At 42.7% G+C, this 11,060-nt stretch overlaps 1 pseudogene; it reads right to left on the bottom strand.

The window, feature by feature from the left end:
• Positions 1 to 3,281: 3,281 nt before the first annotated feature.
• On the bottom strand, positions 3,282 to 5,102 carry LOC140906155 (C-C chemokine receptor type 8-like; annotated as a pseudogene).
• Between the last annotated feature and the right edge of the window lie 5,958 nt (positions 5,103 to 11,060).

The following is an 11,060-nucleotide window of genomic DNA, read 5'->3' as shown; positions in this document are numbered from 1 at the left end:
TCCAGTTCTGCAGAGGGCATTTTCTCATTCCCTGTATGACTACTTAAAATTCCACCATAAAAACTTAAACAATAAGTTTATGGAGGAGATGGTCTGATGGGATAACATGGTTTTGGTAATTAAATATTCATGGTAAATAGGCCCAATGGCCTGTGATGGGATATTAGATGGGGTGGGATCCGAGTTATCCAGGAAAGAATTTTCTGTAGTATCTGGCTGATGAATCTTGCCCATATGCTCAGGGTTTAGCTGATCGCCATATTCGGGGTCGGGGAGGAATTTTCCTCCAAGGCAGATTGGAAGAGGCCCTGGAGGTTTTTCGCCTTCCTCTGTAGCATGGGGCACGGGTCACTTGCTGGAGGATTCTCTGCTCCTTGAAGTCTTTAAACTACGATTTGAGGACTTCAATAGCACAGATATAGGTGTGAGGTTTTTTGCAGGAGTGGTGGGTGAAATTATGTGGCCTGCGTTGTGCAGGAGGTCAGACTAGATGATCATAATGGTCCCTTCTGACCTAAATATCTATGAATCTACATAGATAACATCCAACATCCAATCTAACATCCAACAAATCTTTTACAACAGCTTAGTCCTAAGTATTAGCCTGGGTAGTCTGTTCTAGCAGCAGTGCGACAGAGTTGTTTGAATGTTACCAATAATGTGTCCAGTAATGTCAAGTGTGTGGTGATGCTCGTCATGTATCTGAAGAGAATAATGGGCCCAACCACTCTATTTCCAAGGCAAAATAAGCCTGCTCTTCAAGTCCATGGGAGTCTTTCCATTGGTTTCGTTGGATTTTGGATGAAGTGCTAAAAGGGGGGTGCTGTTCATAACATTGGAAGGGAGGGGGAAGATTCTTCCTATGTTGCATAGAATTCACTGTATTGGCTCAGATCAGGTACCCACTTATTCTACAGATTATTTGTTAATATGCATTGCTTTATCTTTACCCAGTTTAAATTTAATCTGTTCCCACAGCACCCAGGCCCACAACGTGTTTGGTTATCCTGAATTTTGCACTGTCAGTAAGTTTTATACTGTAATATATTAGTATTAAGAAGTTGAGATAATGATAAAGCTGTTATGTTATATAATGACATATTCTCATCATAAGGAAATGTGTTCAAATTTGGTCACAAACTATTTTAAAAAGGGGAGGCATAGCAGTAGTATGTTATCATATTGAACTTGACTTTTTAAACTTTATTATCTGTATTTATTTTATTTTTATTCTCCGTTTGCATTTTGTGCAATTCACATAAAAATTGTGAAGGAAATAGATAACCTGATGCTGAAGAAAACACCCAAATTTTAAAATGTTTGCGTCTCTCCCCGAGGCTGACCATTCCAATGATCTTATATGTATATGGTTTCCTCTTTGCGTCCCTTCTCCGTTTTCCTCTGTCACAAGGGAAGAAATGCAAGCATATTTTAAAATTAAAAATATGGCTTCTAATTTTGAATTATTAAACCAAATTAATTCTTATGTAGCACTGGGGAGGGGGGGTTATTTTGGAGACAAATTTGATTCATGTTTTGTTTTCTCTGTAAGGTATCGCTGATTTTAGTAAACCAAAGAGCCACCAATATATGCTCTACCAACCTGAGGAGCCTGGTACCTTGTGATCTATGGGGCTTGAGGAGCAAAAAATGAGGAAAAAATAGAAAGGCATTAAAAGTACCCAGTCTATTTTTTTTAATCAACTGGGAAAGGAAAGAGACTAGAAAGACAGTAGAGGAGATGACAGAGATGAACCAGAACAGAAACATAAATAAAGTGGCCCTACCTTTTTTAAAGATTTAGTACCACTGATATACAGAGTGTATTGAATGTTCAGTATTCCATTGAAATGCTGATTCTACCAGCCATAAGTACCATCTTTAAGGCTTTAGAGCCTTAGGATATGTCCACCCCGCAATAGAAACTTGCGACTGGCCCACGCTATCCAACTCAGGTTCACAGAGCTAGGGCGACTGTTTTATTGCTGTGTAGACTTCCAGGCTCGGGCTGGAGCCTGGGCTCTAGGATCCTGCTGAGGGGGGCGGGGGAGAAGGGCCCCACAGCTTGGGCTCTAGCCCAAGTCCAGAAATCTATACAGCCCCATAGCCTGAGCCTTGCAAGCCCTAGTCAACTAGGATGAGCCAGCCATGGATTTTTTTCATTGCTGTGTAGACATACCCTTAGATATACTCCTTCTTGTCATCTTATTTAGAGCAATTTCTTGGAAACCTTTACTTATATGAGTTGCCTCAATGATGTAAATTAAACTATTAACAAGTAAAAATTATTCCTAGGAGCAGGCATACTTGCATTACCCTAGTGTTTGTAGCAGGTATATAATATCAAATACACGTTTAAGAAGAGGGGCTATTTAACTCAACTGGAAAAAAGCAGATACTTCAGGACACTTTTTTCTTTTTTTTTTTTAAACCATCAATGACTACATACATTAGTGTTAAATACCATGGCTTGGGGAACATCTGAAACTTCTGACTAACCAGGTGTACGGATTAATGGAAGTGCTATTCTGCAGTGCAGTGTCACTGATACAGAAATTGAGGGAACAGAGGGAGTAATGCTGATGTTAGCTTAATACTTTGTATTCTATTAAAAAGAGTTAAAAAAAACTTTGAGACCTGCTTTACAAATACAAAGCTGTTGATTAGTGCTTACAGGTGCAAAGAGGCAAATTGAGAAGTTAAGTGTGTGATGAACTAACGTAAGAGCACAGGATGGACACACTGTAGATTAGGATAGTTAGGATTTTTGGAAAAAAGGAATTTGGATAACTGGAATTCTACTGTATTATAAAACCTAGATAATAAATTCAGTTGATAGTTACGTGTCTTATACATGTCCATACGTCCCTGAGGACTTCAGTGAGCTGTAGGATTAAAAATAATAATGTTAACAACAGCCTTCCTTTTAAGGAAGCATATTATACATATGAAGCTCAAATTAATAAATTTAAGGACACTGAAATTATAATATTGTCTAAGCTTTTATACGAGTCACTACTATGATGAGTGAGAATTTTAATTGAAAGCTAAGTCCTCCCACCTACAATGTGAAATAATCTATTTACTAAGCTGCCTGAAGTATTTTCTTTCAAAGTCACTGATACTATATCGCATCAACTGCATCCCTGAATGGTTGTATTTGGCCCATTGTATTTTACAGGACAGGGTCAACAACAGAAGAATGTGAGGACTGGGGTGCACATGGAAGAGGTGCTATAGTGACTCTAAAAGACATTGTGGTCTTTGCAAGTCAATAAGAATCATGTATGTATTTGGAATATTTCATGAAGGTATTTCTTGAACTTTTCACCCACAAAAGCGTAGATCACTGGGTTCAGGTAGCAGTGGATGAAGGAGATGGTTTGTCACCTGCAGGGCCAGGTCTAGGCTTTTGCTCATCTCGCAGTCATCTATGATGTGCAGGCTTTGCAAGGAAACCAGAAAAATCACAATGTTGAAGGGCGTCCAGAAGAGGAAAGACACAACTACAACAATGAAAACCAGCTTTAAGCTTGTTTCAGTTCATGCATCTCTGCAGGTTTTACAAGATGTGGGAGTAACAGATAATGAGAGTGTCAAAGGGGATCAGGAAGCCCAATATATTGACTTCAAAATTGATTAAAAGTTTCCAATAGTCCTATTATACTGGTAATAAGAAGCACATTTCATAATGCCATCTTCATTAAATTCTTGGATGAATAAAATATTTGGTACTGAAGCTAAAGTGGCCACTGACCAAACAGCGAGGCTTATAACAATGCTGAGCATAGTTCGAACTTTCCGAGCATACACAGCCTGGACGATGGCTAAATACCTGTCTGTGCTCATTAGGATTATGAAGAATATGCTGCTGTAGAAGCCAATGTAGTAAATTCCATGTATTATTTTACACGTTGGATTTCCAAAAGTCCATTGGCCTGAAGCATAATGAGCCAGAAAGGGCGGGGAGAAAACATAAAGCAGGCCAGAGACGGCGAGGTTCTGCAAATAGACATCACTCAGCTGGTCAGTTTCTTGCAAACTACCAGAACACAGATGACCAAGCTGTTTCCCACCGAGCGGAACATGAACACCACACAGTAAAAGACTGGAAAAAATACTGATTCAAAGATCTCAATGTTCTCTGTCCTGCAGGTGGAGCCCCACTTGGAATAGTAATCATAAAAAGTAGACGACTTGTCTCAGTTGAATAATTCATCATGAGGTGACCTGTTCAAGAGCACAGAATTTAATACAACCCAACAATCCTATTGTTTAGTTAGTAATCTAAGCACAATTCTGCCCTGACACCTCACGCAAGTCAACAGGATTGCACAGGCTGTAAAGGGATAGAATTTGGCCCATGAGGACAGGCTAGCCTGTTCAGTTAAAAGAACATTTCACCCTCAAGCCTCACACAACACCTGAACCAAATCAAAGCTTTTTTTGACGTTTGAAAATATTTGGGTAACTTTTGGGTTTCATTAGATTTATTTTTTGTGAGCATCTCCACTTTCAGTTATTATTGTCAAAATCCCATGAGAAAGGTTGTTCCACAGTGTTTAATTTGTGCCAAGGCTTGTCAGGGCTGAGCTTCGTCACTTCAGGGCTTGGCAGTTTGTAGCCTCAGCACTTCTGGGCTTCCTCTTTCAGTTATGAAAATAAAAAAAATTGCTTGCACCCTAGCACCTAATTGCTTGAGCCTCAGCACCTCTTTCATTGCATATTAAGCACTGTTGTTCCCAAACCATTTCCATGAAAATGAAAAGAGGAAATACTGGGAAGCCCATGAGATAACTTCTCGCAGGGTTTCCTACTCAGTTTTACAAGCGATGCAGAGATGGCGATAGGCTAGCATTGGGGAGACACTGGATTTGTGACTTTCCTGGCTGGTGTGTCAGGGATGTGATGTGTTTCCATGAAAAGGGGAACACCAAGTAGTATGTTAGTGAGCAGAAGAATTTTGAGAGCCTGGTTACCTAGAAAATTGCAATGAGGCCTAAATCCTGTCGCCAGCGCTCAGCCTGAAAGAATGGTACTCATGGGGATTCCCATTCACTGTGCATCCTGTTGAGCAGGTTAAGGAACCAGACTGACTTCATGGTGCATAATTAAAGCACCAATAAAACTGAGGTAGTGAACATGCTGAGCACCCTATTGTTTATCATTTCCTTGTTTCTAAATGATATTCTAAACTATGCCCTCCCACTTTTTACCGGTTGTAAGGCGAGCAACAGGGGGCAGGAGGTGGAGAGGAACAAGTGAGGGATGTGGCCTCCAGGGAAGAGGTGGCGTGAGTTCAGGGCCACAGTTTGGGCACCTGTGGCCCCCCCACTTTTAGGGAGCTTCTGTCACTCCTGAGTCTGGCTTACCTGTGTGTTAGTATAGTTGAAAGAGATATTAGAGTTATATCAATGTGCTTAGTGTTTCGACTTTATAGAACGCTTGTAGGATGCTGCGTATATTAATCCTACTTACAATATCTTGTTGTGTATCTGAAGTTAACAACAATTCGAGATTGTTGAATAACAGGCTCAAAGATTATCAATCAGAGATTAGTACAGCACTACACAGAATTCAGAAAGAATGGAAATATTACCACCCTTTGATGTGATGGATGATTGATGATGAAGAGCTGGCTATGTGTCTCTCCTTCTGCGTAACTGGAGGGACTTGCAGTTTCATTCCCTAACTAAGTTCCAACACCACTGTTATTATATAAGTTTTTAAACAAAGAAATCTCTTTGTCGGAAGAAACATATGTTCTGATGTCATTTCTATACATGCTCAGTTTACCTGATTTATGTTATGTGTGAAGGCATAATTATTTACAGCTGAAAGGACTAACAATTCTATAAGATAATAATAGCTTTCAGTGGCTCTTTCTTCCCCCATAATCATTCTTCCCTATTGATTCCCCAATAGGAAACATCAGCTGTAACAATCATCCCTCATCATATTTCCCAGTTTTATATATGCTTATGTACTCATTATATATATGTGTAAGGGAATGGTTTCCAAGAACATCTGGAGTTCTATAGGTCAAAGAGATTATTAGATACAGTCTAATGCATAGAATTCCTGAAGAGTTATTTATTGGTCAAGGACAGTGGCACAGGAGCCAGCAAACAGAGCTGTAAACAGGGGAGTTTGAGTGGGAGTTTGAAAGGGGAGTTTGCATTGTGGTGCTTGTTTGGAGTTTGTTTTTGCTGTGGGTGGTGGTGTTTTGGTGTGGTTTGTTTCCCAGATTAACAGGATTTAGGTGGGAAGGCTATGACAGATACAGAGGCAGCAGTGGGAGTGACTCATGTAGTGGAAGACACGATGAAGATGACTGGATGTGGAAGCTGCGATATGTACATGATCCTGGAGGGGGTACCTGGTAAGAGTTTTGTCTGCATGAAATGCCATCTGATGGAGCTGATGGAGGAAAAAATCCGAGGTTTGGAGATGCAGGTGGAAAGTCTGGTTGAGTTTAGAAAGGGGTTCAAGCAGATTATGGAGCAAAGACATGATGTATCTGAAGGGAAAACCTCAGACTTGCAGATGGAAGCAGGACTGAGGAATTCTGAGGGGAGACTGGGTGAGGAAAGTGGTCAGTGGAAGCATGTGACTAAAAGAACCAGGCAGAGGAAAAGACGGCCTAGTGAAGGAGAAATAGAGCTCAAGAACAGGTTTGCAGAGTTGGAAAACGAAGAAGGGGCTCAGCAGGTAGTCACTGAAGGTGGAAGGGCAAGGAAGAAGAGAAGAGCGGCTAGTCCTATAGGAAAAGGGGAAGAGTCAATGGAGACTACACCAAATATGAGCCCCAGGAGGATACAGGATGGGTTGAAGAGGATTACAAGGGAGAATAGGAATGGAAAGAACTTGCAGCCAGAGGGAACAGGATAGACTGGAGAATAGCACCGTCACCAGGAAAAGGCAGGTCTATGTGATCGGGGACTCTTTACTGAGAAGAATAGACAGGCCTGTAACCAGAGCTGATCCAGAGACTAGAAGGGTATGCTGTCTTCCAGGTGCTAAGATACGGGATGTAGACCTGAAGTTAAAAAGGATCCTAAAGGGAGCAGGAAAGAATCCCCTAATTATCCTTCATGTGGGAACAAATGATACAGCTAGATTCTCGCTGGAAAGTATTAAGGGAGACTATGCTAGGCTGGGGAAGACGCTTAAGGAAATCGAGGCTCAGGTGATCTTCAGTGGGATTCTGCCTGTTCCTAGAGAAGTGCAACAAAGGTGTGACAAGATTATGACTATCAACAGATGGCTTAGGCAGTGGTGCTATAAGGAGGGCTTTGGGATGTATGGCCACTGAGAGGCATTCATGGACAGAGGACAGTTCTCTCAAGATGGACTCCATCTGAGTAGGGAAGGAAATAGACTTCTAGGATGGAGGCTGGCACAACTGATTAAGAGAGCTTTAAACTAGGAATTTGGGGGAGATGGTTGGGAGATGTCCAGGTAATCTCCACGCCAGATTTTAGCATTCAGAGGGAAAAAAACAAAGTAAGAAAGGATACAGCCGTGGGTAGAAGAATGTATATAAGGAGAAAGAGCAGTGTGGATACCAGTCTAATAGGTTATACTGGCTGTAGAATGACCATGCCTAATAGGGTACAGAATGTGAGCGAGGCCAAACAGCAAAAATTAAGATGTTTGTACACCAATGCGAGGAGCCTAGGTAACAAAATGGAGTAACTAGAGCTACTGGTGCAGGAAGTGAAATCAGATATTATAGGGATAACAGAAACATGGTGGAATAGTCGTCATGACTGGACTACAGGTATTGAAGGGTATGTGCTGTTTAAGAAAGACCGAAATAAAGGTAAAGGTGGTGGAGTAGCATTGTATATCAATGATGAGGTAGAATGCAAAGAAATAAGAAGCGATGGAATGGATAAGACAGAGTCCATCTGGGCAAAAATTACATTGGGGAAGAAAACTATTAGAGCCTCCCCTGGGATAGTGCTTGGGATGTGCTATAGACCGCCGGGATCTAATTTGGAATGGATAGAGCCCTCTTTAATGTTTTTAATGAAGTAAATACTAATGGAAACTGCGTGATCATGGGAGACTTTAACTTCCCAGATATAGACTGGAGGACAAGTGCTAGTAATAATAGGGCTCAGATTTTCCTAGATGCGATAGCTGATGGATTCCTTCAACAAGTAGTTGCTGAACCAACGAGAGGGGATGCCATTTTAGATTTGGTTTTGGTGAGTAGTGAGGACCTCATAGAAGAAATCGTTGTAGGGGATAATCTTGGTTCAAGTGATCATGAGCTGATTCAGTTCAAACTGAACAGAAGGATTAACAAAAATAAATCTGCAACTAGGGGTTTCGATTTCAAAAGGGCTGACTTTCAAAAATTAAGGAAATTAGTTAGGGAAGTGGATTGGACTGAAGAACTTATGGATCTAAAGGCAGAGGAGGCCTGGGATTACTTTAAATCAAAGCTGCAGAAGCTATCGGAAGCCTGCATCCCAAGAAAGGGGAAAAAATTCATACGCAGGAGTTGTAGACCAAGCTGGATGAGCAAGCATCTCAGAGAGGCGACTAAGAAAAAGCAGAAAGCATACAGGGAGTGAAAGATGGGAGGGATCAGCAAGGAAAGCTACCTTATTGAGGTCAGAACATGTAGGGATAAAGTGAGACAGGCTAAAAGTCAAGTAGAGTTGGACCTTGCAAAGGGAATTAAAACCAATAGTAAAAGGTTCTACAGCCATATAAATAAGAAGAAAACAAAGAAAGAAGAAGTGGGACCGCTAAACACTGAGGATGGAGTGGAGGTCAAGGATAATCTAGGCATGGCCCAATATCTAAACAAATACTTTGGCTCAGTCTTTAATAAGGCTAAAGAGGATCTGAGGGATAATGGTAGCATGACAAATGGGAATGAGGATATGGAGGTAGATATTACCATATCTGAGGTAGAAGCGAAACTCGAACAGCTTAATGGGACTAAATGGGGGGGCCCAGATAATCTTCATCCAAGAATATTAAAGGAATTGGCACACGAAATTGCAAGCCCATTAACAAAAATTTTTAATGAATCTGTAAACTCAGGGGTTGTACCGTATGATTGGAGAATTGCTAACATAGTTCCTATTTTTAAGAAAGGAAAAAAAAGTGATCCAGGTAACTACAGGCCTGTTAGTTTGACATCTGTAGTATGCAAGGTCTTGGACAAATTTTGAAGGAGAAAGTAGTTAAGGACATTGAAGTCAATGGTAAATGGGACAAAATACAACATGGTTTTACAAAAGGTAGATTGTGCCAAACCAACCTGATCTCCTTCTTTGAGAAAGTAACAGATTTTTTAGACAAAGGAAACGCAGTGGATCTAATTTACCTAGATTTCAGTAAGGCATTTGATACCGTGCCACATGGGGAATTATTAGTTAAATTGGAAAAGATGGAGATCAAAATGAAAATTGAAAGGTGGATAAGGAATTGGTTAACAGGGAGACTACAGCGGGTCCTACTGAAAGGTGAACTGTCAGGCTGGAGGGAGGTTACTAGTGGAGTTCCTCAGGGATTAGTTTTGGGACCAATCTTATTTAATCTTTTTAATACTGACCTTGGCACAAAAAGTGGGAGTGTGCTAATAAAGTTTGTGGATGATACAAAGCTGGGAGGTATTGCCAATTTAGAGAAGGACTGGGATATCATACAGGAGGATCTGGATGACCATGCAAACTGGAGTAATAGTAATAGTATGAAATTTAATAGTGAGAAGTGTAAGGTTATGCATTTAGGGATTAATAACAAGAATTTTAGTTATAAGCTGTGGACACATCAATTAGAAGTAATGGAGGAGGAGAAGGACCTTGGAATATTGGTTGATCATAGGATGACTATGAGCTGCCAATGTGATATGGCCATGAAAAAAGCTAATGCAGTCTTGGGATGCATCAGGTGAGGTATTTCCAGTAGAGATAAGGAGGTTTTAGTACCGTTATACAAGGCACTGGTGAGACCTCACCTGGAATACTGTGTGCAGTTCTGGTCTCTCATGTTTAAGAAGGATGAATTCAAGCTGGAACAGGTACAGAGAAGGGCTACTAGGATGATCTGAGGAATGGAAAGCTTGTCTTATGAAAGATGGAAGGTGACCATAAAAGCACATTTTGCCTTCCCATCTTCCCCACTATCTGAAACTACAAATTTTCAGTCCAAATTGGGGAACTTTCTTAGTCAGGAAGGAAAGACCATGGCTGAATTAAGGACTTTTTTGGGATGTCATTCAGTGCCTCCTCTCACTTTCACTGGGTTGGGGTGGAGGAGGGGGGAGAGCGCTGGGGGTGCAGGCTCTGGGGTGGGGCTGGAGTTGAGGAGTTCGGGGTGCGGGAGAGGCCTCCAGTCTGGGGCAGGGGGTTAGGGTGCGGGGGGCTCTGGGCTAGGGGTGAGAGCTCCGGGTGGGGCCAGAAATGAAGGGTTCAGAGTGCGGGAGAGGGTTCCAGGCTGGGGCAGGGGGTTGGAGTGCGGGGAGGGGTAGACTCTGGCTGGGGGTGCAGGCTCTGGGGTGGGGCCAGGGATGAGGGGCTTGGGGCGTTTGAGGGGGCTCCAGGCTGGAGCTGGGGGCTTCGGAGTATGGGAGGGGGTGTGGGATCCAGCTGGGGGTGTGGGTTCTGGGGTGGGGCCGGGGATGAGGGGTTTGGGGTGAAGGAGAGGGCTCAGGGCTGGGGAAGGGGCAGGGCTGTCCTTACCCATACGCAAATTACGCAGCTGCGTAGGGCCCTATGCAGCTGTGTGCTGCTCCAGTGGCCAGCCCAGTCCCCTGGCTGGCTGAGCTGGCCAGGAAACCTCTGCCTCTTCTCATCCCTGCTCTGCCCCAACCCTGCTGCCTCTCCACCCCTTCCCCAAGGCCCCTACCTCGTTCCGCCCCAGCCCTGCCCCCACTCCACCACTTCCCCTGAGCTACATCCCAGGGGACTGCAGCTGGGGTCAGGCGCGCCCTGCACTCACCGGGCAGTGGGAAGTGGAGCAACCTGGCCCCAGCCCACTGTGCTCTGCCGGCTGCACTGATGTGTACTTGCTCCAATTTACTGCTATGCATT

Source organism: Lepidochelys kempii, chromosome 2, assembly GCF_965140265.1.
Source record: "Lepidochelys kempii isolate rLepKem1 chromosome 2, rLepKem1.hap2, whole genome shotgun sequence".
Classification (NCBI taxonomy): Eukaryota; Metazoa; Chordata; order Testudines; family Cheloniidae; genus Lepidochelys; species Lepidochelys kempii.
The sequence above is the reverse complement of the archived record's forward strand: the minus strand, read 5'-3'. Positions and strand labels throughout refer to the sequence as shown.